Source organism: Diabrotica undecimpunctata, chromosome 3, assembly GCF_040954645.1.
Source record: "Diabrotica undecimpunctata isolate CICGRU chromosome 3, icDiaUnde3, whole genome shotgun sequence".
Classification (NCBI taxonomy): domain Eukaryota; kingdom Metazoa; phylum Arthropoda; class Insecta; order Coleoptera; family Chrysomelidae; genus Diabrotica; species Diabrotica undecimpunctata.
In genome coordinates, this window is record NC_092805.1 from 67,038,399 (window position 1) to 67,056,020 (window position 17,622).

General features: G+C 32.2%; 1 protein-coding gene and 1 long non-coding RNA gene across 3 annotated transcripts in view; one reads left to right on the forward strand and one right to left on the reverse strand.

Moving 5' to 3' along the window:
• The window catches only part of KrT95D (phosphofurin acidic cluster sorting protein KrT95D), a 137,730-nt gene that overhangs the window by 21,692 nt on the left and 98,416 nt on the right, over window positions 1–17,622 (reverse strand). The window lies entirely within an intron of this gene.
• LOC140436878 (uncharacterized) lies at window positions 12,834–14,451 on the forward strand. 2 transcript variants are annotated; one of them, XR_011950317.1, is made up of 3 exons: window positions 12,834–13,425; window positions 13,484–13,667; window positions 13,976–14,451. It is a non-coding gene; the product is annotated as an uncharacterized lncRNA (long non-coding RNA). The 2 variants fall into 2 exon arrangements; XR_011950316.1 differs by having other exon boundaries at window positions 13,484–14,451.

Genomic DNA, 17,622 nt, shown 5'->3' on the forward strand with positions numbered 1-17,622 from the left:
CGTTCCCGTTACCGTTGTAAGTGTTTTGTTTATACCAAGATTGTGAGAATGAATTTTAAAAATAATTGCTCACTTTCGCTCAGGCCGGCCGCTGTTAAAGGCGTGTTTAGTTTTATTGGAGTCCGAATTTATTTTATATAAATAAAATAATATATAATATAGTATAAAGTGACAGTAGCAGTTAAATGTGTAGTATTGAGCAGTCAATAGTTATAGTTTAAGTGAAGTTCCAGAAGGTGAGGAACAAGAATCGTTGTTTCCATCTTCGTTTTGTTTCTCCCTGGTTGTCATCCCAGGCTTTTTAGCAGTTCGGAGATGAATTTGTTCCTGTTAAGAGATTTCCAATCCAGTTTCAACCCTCAAAAACTTTGGTGCTTTTTTCTGGTGAAATCAGGTAACTTTTTTTGTGTTAAATTTTAAAGTCAAGATAGACATTTAAAAAAAAAATAAAAATTGCTTTCATTATTTAAAAAGATAATTTTAATTTGTAATAATTTTTTATTTGCCAGAGTTTATAGACCAGTAACATTTGTAAGTTATGTAGCAATTCCCACTTGTAAACGAATAGGACATAATTATGTAAGTTTTTTTTCTTTATTATTTTGTTATGGTATGAATCTCTGTAACTAATATAGTATTTTTTGTGCCATCTGTATTTTTGTAACTGTTTGTGGTGATAATAAATGTTTTATTTATTTCTTTGAACCATTTTGGCTTTTTATTTTAGAAAAGTCTCCAAACAATTTTTGTATTTTTAATAATTATTTCAATAGTTACAACTAGTTGTTGTAATCGTTATAATTCGGTACCTCGAAGCGGAGTCCATTTTAAATTGCTAGAGGCTAGAGGTCCTTACTGTTGTTTTTTTGTTTCATTTTGTTGTAGTTCCCCAATCCAACCCCCTTGCCATTCAACTTATCCACGACCCAGCTCTCCAAACAGACCCTGAGTGCTGTTCGTACAGTTTTTTTGCTTGGCCTGTCTCTACCCCCAATAGTTTCTGTCCCCAAATTTCAACCCCCATAATTATACCCTATGTGGTAGGCAAAATATTTCGGTACAAGCACTAGTTGCGATGGTCATAGAATAGGTTAATTAGTATTAAGGTAGTGAGTTGTACCAGTTTTCATGTCTGACAAAATTTATAGAGTGGGATGCATGGAATGTGATGCTGAATTGAGACGGGTTGGGTTTCTTGAGAAGCCTTTGATGTCTTCTTTGAAACTTAGCTGAATCAACCGCATGCTCGCCACTACAATTGGGACACCTAGGTTTCTGGGGTGTGGGGTAGTTGGAAAATTTGCGATATTGCCACCAGGTAGGGCATTGGAACTGCCTTTCGGGGTGTATCTATTCTGGTAGCATTTAACACAGTACAAGCGGATAGGAGGGATGTGAATGGGTTAAGAGGGAGCTCCGCTTTAGATGGTGACATCCAAATATATGCCTCGCCTTACCATCTTTTGAATTTTAGTTCACTCGATATAAGATGTGTTATTTACTGCGATTATCTTCCATAACCTGATTATAGGAAGTCCATCTTGCAGTGCAGTTTTGAGTTCATCACCTTTGTAAGTATTTACGACTTACTTTAGTAACACCATGCACATAGTTATGATATTCGGTGCGCACTACTATTTATGATGTAGGTATTTCTACAAAGATTTGCGAGGCAAAATTTTCAGAGAAAAGTTGATACAACAACGCTTATTTAAAAGGCGGTATATAGCTAGAATATGCTAAATATAACGAGAAATCCACTAATAATACAGATATAAATAATATGCCATGGTAAGTCAACACGTAATTTCGTGAGAAAATTTATAGGAACCAGAGCGGGTAAAATACTAGAAAATGGCAACAATGTTAGAGTGGTCACTACTTTATTGAACAGTAGCGTAGATATCTAATTTTAAATTAAATAAAAGTTTTTATTTTTATTTAATTTTATTTAAGAAAAAGTTTCATTTTCTATAAAGTTTAAATAAAAAATATTGGTGTTGTTAACTTCTGTGATATATCTAGGAAGTGATAACACTAACCGACTCGACTAAACAGAACTTATTGTAAAATAATAATACCTATAAAAAATTGTTAATAAAAGTAATTATCACATATAATTAAACAAATTTTTTATGTACAAGTATTTTAGTATTCAAACGTTTTAATAACACAACTGCTCATAAGTTTTAAAACTTATGATCACATTTTATCCCTGATAAGTTAGTTATTGTAATAAAAAAATAGAGAATTCATTTTTTAAATTATTTACAGGGTATTCTATTAACAACTTTGGTTTGACACCGTGTGAGAGAAGACTTAGTACCTCAATAATTTAAAAATAGGTAAGAGGTCTAAAACTTTTATTAACATCTTTTTTTATATATCTAGTAGGTATTTTATAATAACCTAACCTGTACTTTGACTATTTTAAATTAAATAATGTTGTACGTTTTTGTTCTATCATGAAGTGTATTTGTACTCTCTTTTCAAAGATATATAAGCAAAACGAGAATATCTACAATTACAATAAAAATAAAAGTTTCAACTAACACCTAGTTGGAAATAAGAACTTACTAATCTACTCAGAATCACTGATATCACTAGTATCAGTTGTATCTTCTAAATTTATAGTTAATTTGGTTAATGCTGGTAAATATTTAACATAGTCATTTTCCACTGCGATTACTTGTTTGATTACATCTCTCCAGTTGGTTGCTGTGATATTTGTAACTTCTCTTCTATTTAACTGGAGATCAGTAGACAAAAATTTAGGAGCCACGTTTCTTCTTCTTCTATTTCCTTCAAGTTGAGTCCATATTAACTCTATTGGGTTCAATTTACAATAGTAAGGAGGAAGTCCAAGCACGGTATGCCCATTACTGCGAGTACAGTTATCAAAAACATATTCCTTCTGGTACTGTCTACTATAAACAAACTCCAACAATTGCTATTTACTATATGATGCCTCAAAGTACAAATCTCTCTCAAATAAAAATTCTTGAATTTGTAATTTGTTTCAAGTAATATTTGGAATTTTCTCATTAATTCATCTTGAATGATATGATACGTTGTCCATGATAATCACACTATATTTAGGTAATCTCGGAAGAAGAGATTCTTCAAACCATGATTCAAAAATTAAACTTTCCATATCCTCATGATAATCTAGAGACGCATCATTAATTTTTTTTGCAGATATTAATAATACATCATCGATCCATCTATTTTGTCCACCGCAGTGTAAAATTATGATTCCCTGTCCTGTCATGAGTATCACACCAGGTCTCATCTAAATAAACAACATTTCATTCCATTTTTGATACTCAGTTATCTATCTGATAGAAATGTTTCTTAAAGAAATAATTATTCTATTGCTTTCCATTAGTGTTTGGCGTTGTCTATAGATTTTAACTTAAAATTATGGGTTTTAAGAAATCATCAAAGTATTGTTGCTGAATATAAGAGAATATCCTTTCGAACCAGTTCACTTCGAAGGCTTTCAATAGTTGGAAAAATATTAGCCGCATCCATTTTGTATATTGTTCTGATTACAGGTTCCTTTAGGTGCGGTTCTATTTGTGTGAATTTGCACAATCCTTAATCTTCTGTCTAGAAGAAGATGTTTCTCCTATAGTCTTGTAGCAAGTTGCTTTCGACACTCTGATAAACATGTTTCTACAATTGCTTCTGATTTAGACAATTTAGAACACAATCCTTCATAAACGTGTTTCAGCATATGTTTGGGATCATCAGAGAGGTATTGAAAATGTCGCTTACATTTTACTACACTGTTTTGTAAAAATATTCCAATTGATTAGAGGGTTCCACTGGCTCTTCAGCTGCAAAATTATTATCACACCACGGGTGTGATAATAATTTTATCGGGCCATATTTTAAGTATTTTCGTAAAATTATAAAATTTACTGTTCTTTTACATATTTTTACGTACTTTCTTTCTTTGTGAGTTTTATAAAAACTAACTTCTGTTTTTTTTTCAAAAAAACATTGATAGTTCATTTACAAGATAATTTGTAACAAATAAAGTTCTTTTTTAAAAAGTCAAATACGTGATTAGTGATCTAACAATTGGCGCAAAGTCAGTAGGATCCGGTTAACGTTGCTAGAACACGTGTATACTCACTGGCAGCGGCGGATTCTCATCCCTTAACGCAACAAAGAATCTACGGAAGTCCTCACTCCTGTGACCTACGGAAGGAACACCTAGTGAAGCCCCTGGTAGCCGAGCAGAGAGAACAAGACAACCCTTAAAGAAGAAAGCATCTCCGAACAACCTCACTCCTGTAATCTACGGAAGGAACACCTAGTGAAGCCCCTGGTAGCTGAGCAGAGAGAACAAGGCGTCCCGATGTTCTTCTTTATGTAAGTGGATTTTGAATCATCTCGTTAATAATTTTGTTATAATAATTTACGAAATTGACTATACTGCAAGTCAATTAATTAAGATACATAAAAAAATATATACAAGTTGATTATCTAATATTTGAAATTATTGATATTGACATATTTCTTTCATACTATTTTATACTGATATTTTATTGACATATTTTTTTTTTACTTGCTATATTTTGGTATATTTTCTCTTGATATATTTTTATTTGGTATATTTGATACATTTTTGTTGATATATTATTTGATATTTTTATATTGATACATTTTTGCCCTTTATATACCACCACATTTTTTTTCCCTTACATACTGATACATTTTATATTTCTCCATACTTCTATTTTTCATTTTCGTTTAAAAATATCTCGAAAAATGCCTGAGACACGTTCCCAGACTCAACAAGAAATCGAACCATACAAGCTTTCGGAAATATTTTCTATTATCCCAGAATTTGAAGGCGATCCGATTTCTCTTTCTACATTTTTAGATGCGTGCGACTGTGCTTTTAAAATGACCACAGGCGATCAGCGCGTTCTATTAACGATTCACGTAAAAAATAAACTCAAAGGTAAAGCTGCACAGCTTATTAATTCTAGAAAACCAATTTCTTATACAGAAATAAAACAATTACTAAATCTACATTTCGGAGACAGTAGAGACCTGACCTCCTTAATACAAGACTTACAAAGAATAAGACAACTATCTAACGAATCTCCTCTAACTTTCTTTAACCGTTTACAAGTTCTGAATGCAAAAATGCACGCCTCCATCCAAGTAGCAAATTTATCTCCAGATCAAAAAACTGCCCAATGTGACTTAATCGATACCATGGCCCTAAACACACTTTTAACCGGTTTAGAACCCCGTCTAGGACAAATTATTAGGGCTAGTAATCCAAAAGATCTCATTGAAGCAAGCAATCGTATTAGACGCGAACTTCAATTGTCATATTTTGAAGAACAAAAATCTAATTCTAGATTAACTATTCCTAAATCCTCTCAACCAATGAGAAGACCCTCATCTCAGTTTACAAAATGTACAAATTGTGGCCGCATTGGTCATCTAAATAGTGAATGCCGCTCTTCACGTTTCGTACAGCCAAACCAAACTTTTTCTAGGCCACACGGTTACCAAAACCAATATAATAATGGACCTAACAACTATCAAAACAATCAGAATCCTAATAGGAATCAATATTCCTCCAACAATCCAAATTTCAACCAACAGAGACCTTCCTTTTCATCTCAAAATCAAAATCAAAATCGTCCATCTGTTATTCAAAGAAACTCAAACTTCCAAAGAGCACATGTTTTAAACGAATACCCTGATGAAATGACGACTAACTATTATACAGACGATTACTATACAGATAATTATTATAATACCGATAACTATGAAAACTATGAAACGAATTATTATACAGAAAATAATCCGCAAACTGATAACTTTTACGAAACCAATAACACACAAAATTATCAGGATTTTCTTTCACTTCAGAATCAAAGTCATCCTCCCAATCATACGAACTCCTCAACGGATATTACGAATATCCAAGAACAAATCCAAGCACTCAACTTAGACAACTTTCATCCGGATCTCAATTTTCCCGAACAGACATTCATGTAACCCCATTTCATACAATGAGTTCCAAAAATTTATATTACATTAACGATGCTACCAACACTTTTAAACTTTTAATCGACACAGGTGCTGGAATCACTGTTTTCAAAGAAAACACAGCACGCAATTATCATAATAGATTTCCTGAAAACGTTACTATTCAAGGTATAACCGATCAAAAATTGTTAATAACAGAATCTGTCCTAATTCCCTTCACTGACAATAATCCTCACAAAGTCTTTATTTTCAATTTAGACATTGATTTCGATGGCATAATAGGCCTAGACTTTCTAAATCATTATGAATGCGTAATAGATCTCAAATCCCGACAGTTGCATACAAATTTTAAAACTGTCACCCTTCACAAAGTAGGACACGAGACAAACACACCTCCTAAAGACAAAACACCGACACACCCTACAGAAACAAGACAAAACGAACCTAAAATAAAAATTAAATCAGATTCTAAACAGGAATCAAATTTAAAATATCAAAACCCTATAAATGAAAAATATACTATCCTAAAAAACCGAGATCAAGACAAAAATCTTGAAAGACCAGAGAGAAAACGAATAAAAGAAAAAAACAGAATTACCATTGACAGCCGGACCGAACAAATATGCAGACTAAAATGCAACTTATCAAATACAGATGCCATATTATCAGCTCAAGAAATGGAAAAAGTTAGATTACCTCATGCATTAGTCCATGTAGATGAAAATGGAGAATTCCTAACTTCCGTACTAAATGCTAATGCTATGCCGAAGACAATCGAATTTTCAGACATTTCAATCGAACCTTTCAAAAATTCGGAGACAATCCTATCCTACAACGGAAATGATTTTGAAGAACCCGTAGTAGATAGAACACGAATAATTAAAGAACAACTAAGAATTGATCATCTAAATTGCGAAGAACAAGAACTCATTCTAGATATATGTACTGAATACGCAGATATATTTTATGTCGAAGGCGACAAACTGACCTTCACAAACGAAATCAAGCACAAAATCGAAACAAACAACGCTAAACCTATCTTCACTAAATCCTATAGATATCCTCAAATACATAAGGAAGAGGTAAAGACGCAAATTAATAAAATGTTAGAAGAAGGAATAATCCAGAAAAGTGTCTCGCCCTGGTCGAGCCCAGTCTGGGTCGTACCGAAGAAATTAGATGCGTCAGGAAAACAAAAATGGCGAGTTGTTATTGATTATCGAAAACTCAACGAACTCACAGTACAAGACCGTTATCCTCTACCACAAATATCAGAACTATTGGACCAACTAGGAAGATGCCAATACTTCACAACACTAGATTTAGCGTCTGGATTTCACCAGATTGAAATCGAGCCACAAGACATCCAGAAAACGGCCTTTTCCGTCGAAAATGGACATTACGAATTTGTCCGCATGCCATTCGGACTAATGAATGCTCCATCTACTTTCCAAAGAGTAATGGACAACATCCTCTTAGGAATACAAAACGAAAGATGCTTAGTGTATATGGATGACATAATTATCTACTCACCCACTATTCATGATCACATGTCACGACTAACAGAAGTTTTTAAAAGGTTACGAAAAGCAAATTTAAAAATACAGCCAGACAAGTGCGAATTTTTAAGAAAAGAAGTAGCATATTTGGGCCACCTTGTAACAGAAAATGGTGTAAAAACAAATCCAGCTAAAACATCTTGCATCAAAAACTTCCCGGAACCAAAGAACACCAAAGAAATAAAGTCATTCTTAGGCTTAGCCGGTTACTATAGAAGATTTATTCAAAATTTTGCCAAAATTTCTAAACCACTTACGAAACTACTTCAGAAAGACGTACCTTTTATTTTTAATTCTGATTGCAAAGAAGCCTTTAACGAACTCAAAAATATTTTAACTTCAGATCCAATACTTATATATCCCAATTTTGAGGAACCATTTTTACTCCCAACTGACGCTAGTGCATTCGCGATTGGAGCCGTTTTATCGCAAGGCCCTATTGGAAAAGATTTACCCATAGCTTATGCCTCCAGAACTTTATGCGGTGCCGAAACAAAATATTCGACTATAGAGAGAGAACTATTAGCTATCGTATGGGCAGTCAAACATTTTAGACCATATCTTTTTGGCCGAAAATTCACCCTGATTACCGATCATCGACCCCTTACATGGCTTTTCTCGATAAAAGATCCCGGAAGCCGATTAGCGCGTTGGCGCCTAAAACTCGAAGAATACAATTATAAAATAGAACATCGCGCAGGAAAAATAAACAGAAATGCAGATGCCCTCTCAAGGATAAAGATTAACCATTTCAAGGATTGTGCAAACTTTCAATCAAAAATCTCATTACATGCATCGAATGAAGATGACACGGAAACTCAAGAAAACGAAGACGACGATGAAGAAAATATAGAAAAAATGTCCGAAGAACTTGACAAGTTTATCGAACTGTATAGAACAAAGTCAATAATCGATTATTCTAAAATTGAAACATCGAATACGGACTTATTAGACAAATCCAACAAAAATATTGTTACATTTTTTTGGCAAAATAAACTTGAAGAACTCCACGAGAACATAATGAATGACATATTCGAAGAAAACATGGAATATAGTAACCGAAGAATTAATATTGTACACAGCAAAACTGTAAAAGATCGAAAATATTTTATTATACCCTTACCGTTTGATTCCGAACGAGTAATATCACACTTGTTTCTTGTACTTTTTGCAAATAAAGATCAATTCGATGAATCAAAAATATATTGCGTCGAAAATAATCTCGAACTACCTATCCTAGAGATATTTTCTTATATTTTTGCTGACAAAGAATTAAAATTAAGAATCTGTCAAAATATAATAAAAACAGCCAGCGAAGACGAAATCCCTCAAATTTTAGATCATTACCATTGTGGTAAAAACAATTTACATCGAGGAATAAACGAAACTGTCAGAAGAATAAAGCAAAAATACAATTGGAAGAATTTAACAAAAGATGTAGAGAAATTTGTAAAAGCATGTGAAATTTGCCAAAAAGTTAAGATTTGCAGGAAAAACTTAAGTGGACCACTAGTCATAACAGAAACTCCAAAAACACCATTCGAAAGAATAAATATGGATATATTCGAATACCCTACTAGGAACTACGCTTTAACTATTCGTGACGAATTGACAAAATTCACGCAAGCCTATCCTTTGGAAGACAAAAAGGCAGTAACAGTAGTCAAGACACTCCTACTCTTTTTTCAACACTATGGAACACCACTAAGAATTCATTGTGACTGCGGTCGAGAATTCGATAATGCTATAATCAAAGATCTATGCGAATTATACGACATTAAACTAACATTTTCTAGCGTTAACCATCCACAATCTAATGGATCTATAGAAAGGTTTCATGTCACACTCTCAGAAATGATTAGAGCAAATCAAGCCGAGAACCCAAACGATCATCCCTTCACTATACTTCCTTATGCAATAATATGCTATAACAACACAAAGAATAAGACCCACGGTTTCACACCATATGAACTTATATTTGGGCACACTGCAGGCCGACCACCAGAAACTCTATACAATCAAAAAACACTAATGAGTAAATATATTCGAGACCTGAATAATCGCATGGAATATTTTTACAAAGTAGCCAGAGCAAAAACAGAAAGACAGAAAGAAAAGGCAAAAGTAAGATTCGACGAGAATATTTCAGAACGAAGACCTGATTTTAAAATTGGTGACAAAGTTTACGTAAAAGAATCCCAAATTAAATCAAAATCGGATAATCTTTTTAATGGACCTTTCGAAATTCAAGAAGTTTTTACAAATTCCGCAATTATCCTTAACCCCAAAACTAACCAAACCTCTAAAGTAAATTTTGACAGACTCGAACCTTATTTTGAATAATTTTCCTTTACAGATTCTATGGACTCCTTCCTATCGTCCAATCCCAAATTCTCCTCACTCCAATTAATAACACAATTGGAATATTTTTTCATGAAAAAGGAACTATACGAATATCTAACGACAAATGGACTTTACTTGTTTACAAAGAACTAGTACCTATCAAAACTACAATATCCAATAATGACAGAATTTTGGAAAACCTGTTAGAAAAATTTATTAACGTGGATACACCGAGAAAACTTACCTTTCAAGCCGAAGTACAGACACATGTTAGTCTGATAAAACAAATCTCAAACTCCGTTAATTTAAAATATAAAGAAATAACCTCTGACACAGTACCTTATAATAAACGCCTAAAACGCGGTTTAGTAAATGGTATTGGAACAATCTGGAAATCTATTACTGGAAATTTAGACGCCTCCGATGGCGAATACTTTAATAAATGTATAAATAAGATAAATTCCGATGAAACTCAAATTGAAAATCTCCTAAAAAATCAAATATCTGTTACCACTTCAGTTATAAGAACTTTCAACACTACAATTCAAAAATTGCAAATAGACGAAGAAACTTTTAACAAAGACTTAAAAACAATCGAGACTACACTTCTGGACATTAATAATGACATCTCCTTTTACCAAGCACAATTACAAATACTAGATTTATGTGAGTCCTTAATGGAAAGCTACGTATTTTTAGAAAATTATTTAAATGATATACTAAATTCTATCACATTCTCTCGCCTGCAAATTCTACATAGTTCTATTATTTCGCCCATAGACTTAATGGACGCATTAAAAGAAATCTCACAGTCATTACAAAATAATGTATTGCCTCTACCCACTTATATGTCAAATATAGCTCAGTATATTGACATAATAAAACTGCAAGCTTATCAGCTTGATTCAAAAATTGTTTTCGTTCTCGAAATTCCGTTAGTTGATCCCGAAATATTCACCTTGTATCAATTATATTCAATACCAATATTAGATAATCAAACTGGTTTTCATCATTTACTTTCAACTGTTCATAAATACATAGCGCGAGATGATGATTCAATTTCATATGTTTTACCCATGGACACCGAAAAATGCAAACAAATCAGTCAAAACCAAAGAATGTGTACAGACATTCTTCCGTATCCCATAGACACAGATGCTATATGTGAAGCCCAGCTTTTGAAACCTCTCAGCAACTTACCAAAAACTTGCCAGATGTCTATGCTCTTGGCACAAGGTTACAATGTACAAGAAATTGACCGAAATTTATGGTTACTAACCATTTCCGATCCATTACCAGTAACAATCAAATGTGCAAGAAAAGACGTCACTACACAAATAATCAAAACAAATTCAATCTTAAGATTAATTCCCGAATGTATTGCATTCATCGGCAGTACCAGAATTCATGCTAGAGACCAAATTGAGAAATATACAAATATCACGTATAGAAGTCACCCAGTTAACGTACCCTACAGATGCTGTGACCATTTTGAGACAAAGAGTCACCATCAAAATTGAAACCACTAAAACTCAGTAAGATCAACGTAGATGACTTAAATATTGCACAACACAAATTGGACCAATATTCAGAAGAACTGGACCATATTATGAGCCAATCATTTATTGAGGAACATCTATCTTTATTTACTATATCAACCTTATCCCTGATTATTATCCTAGTTATCTTATACCTTTTCTGCAAATACCGAACCAAAATATTCCCAAAAATTGCAATCTCCTTGTCCCAGGATCAGCCTCCAACTTCATTACCACGCAGAAATTCCATTAGACAGAAACTTCAGGGCTTAGCCTCCTTCAGAAGAAGACCCAATGTCCAACAAGAAAGCGAAGCAGAAACACCAATTACTCTGTAAAAGTCAAAGCAATGGCATTGACTTTTCATTAATAAGGGGAGCTGTTATATGAGAAAATATTAACCTTGAACTAGCTTAAGTTCGCCGACTTCATATTTCATCATCCCATTCCCATAGAAACCGCTGAGCACGCAGTAGAACTTTGTACGAACCGTTGGCCAATATTCATGGGAACAGCAATTCAGCACTTCATACCAAACCTATAAATTACCATTCTCAGATGCCGGAACCACTCTTAGCTGCAACTTCGACCAGTCCAGTTATTGTAGTCATTTTAAATTAATTTAATTTTGTACTATTATTTAATATTTAATTTGTAACAAATAAAGTTCTTTTTTAAAAAGTCAAATACGTGATTAGTGATCTAACATATATATATATATATATATATATATATATATATATATATATATATATAGAAAAGAAATTTAATCTTTGCAGATTAGTTAAATAGTAAACTCTTAAATATTGGGGAAATCTGCAAGAAAGACTCTAATGTGTATCAATTGTTTCGCCGAACGTTTTCGCCAAAGAGAATTAATTTGGCTTCTTCAGGGCTGAAAGAGAATAAATTATAATTAGCTACCATATATTATCTATTAAAACATTATTGATCTTACCGTAACTTAGAATTGTAGAGTTAGAATATTAAAAAACTTTGCTAGTAACATAGTGGTGTTTTTTTGTTACTATGTGCAAAAAAAGTTTTTTTAATGTTTGAAATGTATGGTAGCTTTGAACTTGACACGTAAATATATATATATATATATATATATATATATATATATATATATATATATATATATATATATATATATATATATATATATATATATATATATATATATATATATATATATATATATAAAATTCTGGAAGAAGAGATTTTTCAAACCATGATTCACAAATTGAACCCTCCATATCCTAATGATAATCTAGATTCACGTCTTTAATTTTTTTTTGCAGATATAAATAATACATCGTCGATGCATCCATTTTCTACACCGCAGTGTAAAATTACAGTCGGTCCGCCGGATCTTTGCACAAGTATGACATTATTCACGAATTATTTTTTATGTTACGTCTCTTTCCTACTCACAGAAACTAAAACTATTAACTTAAACCGCCTGTCCATACACAACACCATGCATTGAACAAAGACAGCCATAGAACAATGATCACTGATTGATTCGTCTACTGACAATTGACATGACAATTGGAAATTTTGTTTTGACAGAGTGTAATATTTTTATAAATTATTTTCGTTTGATTTAAATAATCAATCCTTTTTCATACTTTAAATATACATATTTTTAACAAACAGTTGTTATAACGACTAACCCTTACCTTCGTGTTCAATTTATTAAGGTAAGAATTCATGTATTAGCTAATAACGAATAATAAATTTTTTTAACCTCTAAATTGACATTAATTATTTAAATATAGCTAAAACTACGTCAACGGACAATATGAAATATTTTTAAAGGTTTTTATTTTTAGAGTATGCCTGGCAAGCCTTTAACTTCTCAAGCTTAGCAACTTGTGTTGAATGTGTTGGAGTATTTCGAATTAGAAAAAGTAAATGGAGGGCCTTTGGAGCCATTTTCGTCTGTTCAACAGGTAACATATTGAAATGTATGTTCGTTTATGAAAATCATTAATCAATTCTTTATTTAAGAGAGTAGCTGCTGCATTAAAAATATAACGACGAACAGTATGTACAATTATTAAAAGGAAAGAAAATAATCACATTCTTTCAAAGCCAGGCAAAAGTAGACCTCGTCCGAAAAACAAAACAACTGATCTGTCTGAGGGATCAAAAATGGCAGTGCGTAATACAGTATATGACATGTACCAACAAAGTAAGTAGTTAAAAATTTCTTCAATCTGAATTTGATATACCATAAGATAATGGTATCATGTACCATGATAACCAGAAGGTACTTTTTAATCAATACTTTATATAAATGTATGTTGTAAAAAAGATTGTTGAGAGTAGTTTAAGAAAATTTCTGCTGAATACATTAATGGATATTAAGTCAATTTTCTTGTGAGTTTTTTAATTTGAAATAATTTATAGTTTTATAAAATCAAAGTATTACTTCTTTTTCATTGAACTAGTTATAACAGTGTGGTTTATTCTGTACTTATCTGTTCTTTTTTTTTTTAGAGAAACATGTTACTCTGCAAAGTATAAGTAATGAATTAAGGGATAAAGAAGTTGCATTTATTGGCAAAACATCTGTTAGCATGAACTACTAAAAGAACACGGCCATGAAGTGTTGAGACTACCTCCTTATCATTGTGAATTCAACGCTATTGAATTAATTTGGGCAAACTGCAAGTCATATTACAATAAGAATCTTGGTAGAGATGGACATTCTGATAATGCTGTTATAAATATGTGGAAAGAGGCACTAAACCAATGTAACACAGAAATTTGGGAAAAATGTGTGAAACATACTCATGAAATTATTACAAAGTGGTATATCCGAGAAAAAAATATGGTTGACACTAACATTAAACCAATCATAATAGACACTGGTAATATGAGTGGCTCAGATTCTGACAGTGAAGAATTCTTAAATTTATGATTGGCTACATGGCTGTATAGTGTATGAGGCTTCAATAAATATTTAAATTATATTATTGTTATAATAAATTCTTTTTTACCCAGCTCAAGTTTTCTATTTTTTAATTTATTATGCATAGATTTCTTTATTTGAAGTTCGTTGTGTTAATTTTTGTATGACCATTTTTTAAAACAAAGTGATTACTTAAGTCTGAAAACCATATTTAACACTGAATAAACAAAATTATCAAGATGATGGAGCACTGGAGTAGATTTATATTCAGTTTTTTAGATCTTCTTGTAGTGTCTACCCGTTTCGGATATTGGCGACTATCATGACAATTTGTACTTTGCACACTGCTGGTCTGAAAATATTTGTTGTGTTGAACCACATACATAGATTCTTCAGCCAGGAAATCCTTCGCCTTCCTGAGCCTCGTTTTCCATCTACTTTTTCCTGTAAAATTAGTTGCAGCAATTCATATATTTCGTTGTTGCTAATGATGTGACCAAGGTATTCTATTTTGGCTGTTTTTATTGTGGTTATCAGCTGTTTTTCTTTTTCCATTCTTAATAAAACGTCCTGATTAGTAACGTGACCAGTATAAGATATCTTCAGGATTCGACGATAAAGCCACATTTCGAAAGCCTCAATGTTCCTGCAGGTAGTGTCTGTGAAAGTCCACGACTCAACTCCGTACAATAGTATACGAAAGATATAACATGGTAGTAACCTGATTTTTATGGGTGTGAATAAATCATGACATTTGAATAGCTTAGCCATTTTTGAAATGTAGATTTGGCTTTCTCTATGCTACATTTAATTTCTAAGGAATGGTCCCAATTTTTACTCTTTCTGTTCATTAACCTGAATGCTTTATGGTAATCAATGAAGCATGCATATGTATTGCAGTTCACATCTCTACATCGTTGAAATAGCCTTTTTATGCTAAAGAGAGCCTCTCTCGTACCCACTGCATTCCGAAAACTAAACTTTGTACTACGGCTGAATTTTTCTTCGCACAGTCTATATATTCTTTGATGTATGATTTTTAGAAATAACTTTAAAAGATGGTTCATTAAGCTGATGGTCGGCAAATCACTGCAGGATACGGATTTTGTTTTCTTTGGTACAGCAATAAACGTCGGCGTGACTTCAGCCATGTTCTTGGTTCATTAAATATTTTTATTAGGAGTTGAGTACCGTTGGTGTTAAATAGTTTTATGATCAGCATGTGCATTGTCAGGTCCAGGAGCTTTGCCATCTTTTGGTTGTAATATTGCCTTTTCCACTTCATTTGATGTGATTTGTAAGTGGTCATTACATATGTGGGATGGAGGTTGTTGGGATCTACTATCATCAGAGTTCTTTGATAAACTTGGTCCATATGCAAATTTCTTGATTTTTATCTGTGATGATGTTTCTCTGTTGATCTCGCAGTTTGTTAGCTGTATTTAATTTCTAAAGACCAGCTGCTTGTTTATGCATTTTAAACGTATCGTGTTTTTCTTTCAATAAATATATTTCTTCACACTGTGATTTTAACCAATTTTCTTGGGCCTTTCGTATTTGTGTTCTTATTTGTCTGTGAATATTGTTGTACATTCTTGTGTTGTTCTTTGATTTTTTTCTTTTTTCCATGAGTTGCAGTATCTTGTCATTCATCTGACTGTTCTTTTTCTCTTTTTTCTATTAGATGTTCAGGTCTAATCTTTAAAAACGTCTCTTTTGTTTACTCACATTTTAGTCTTCTCATATCACATTTTTGTTACTATTCTTTTTTGTAACCTTCTTAAATCTAAACCGATATTTACCAACAACAGGAACATCATCTGACGATATGTCAGTACCATATATTTGCTTATATTCAATAAAAATACTTTAATTTCTTATTACTATGGTTTAAATATTTATTTACTGTAGATGTTATTGGACAACCTATAGGTTTCCAAAAATTGAAAAATCACGTTCATAAATGTATACGTATCCAGTTTTCTAAATGCAATAAATGAAATAAAAGAGAAGTATAAAAACGTCAATTGTAATATTAGCCATTTTCTAATTTTTATAATAATTCTTATAGCCGACATACGTTTGACTCACATGTTTTGATTTATTTCCTATAATAAGAATGATGACGATGTGCAAAGATCCGGCGGATCGACTGTATAATTCTGTCCTTTATTGGGCGGTACTGAATTAGAACACGTTTTGTTATTATTCGTCCAACTTTATTTCACGGTGTCATTAGTACCATACCAGGTTTCATCCAAATAAACAATATTTCAAATCATGAATGTGTTGCTTGTGTAAGTCCATTTCAAAAGGTAAAAGAAATAATAAATTAGACTTACAATCAATTTAATTTAACTATCCAGACGACCGGTTTCGCTTTCTACAATATGCAAAGCATCTTCAGGTCTCGATACAAAGTTAAATAAATGCTGAAATAATAAACCCATATTAGGGTGTTGTCTAATAAAGATAAACAAAGATAGAAGATATAAATTACAGTAATTATGCCAATATTACATGTCTGTGGTTTTTCAAAATGAATAAAATGTTTAAGCAGACAAGGTAAGACCCACAAATTGGTAAAATAGTCTATTAAACTGTAAATTAATAAATGAACAAATAAATAAAAAAATATAAGGTTGAATGCTCGAATAAATGAACTTTGATCAAATAAAAGGCATATATCGAGCACAGTTTAATTTAATCTTGCCCAAGTACTTTCGATCCCTAGATCATCTTCAGGGGCATTTCGTCAATTGCGGCCTATCTGACAAGAACAAAGTGTCATAAACATATAATTGTACATTACACTACACTACAAAAGGACAAACAAACACTTTAAAATTATTAAAGAAAAGCTACATTGCGTGCCGAAGCCGGAGATTCTGTCTCTGAGAGAAATTTAAGAAACACAGAATTATTATTACATCCCATCTGGTTTCGAAATACACTCATCTTACAAACTATTTGATTTCAAATTCAACACGTGGTTTGAGGGTTTCCAACACAACATTGAAAAGTCGTTCAGACTAGTAGTATTAATTAAATGACTCTTTGTTATTCCTAATCATATGCAAATCTACATTTTCAAATAGAAATATTATATTTTAACTATAAACTGCTATAAATTTGAAAATGTTAAAGTGTTACAGAAATTATTATACAAACTTACCATTGTTCGTGTCGGTGTGATGATATATCTGTTCATGGTACAGGAAAATTGAAATAA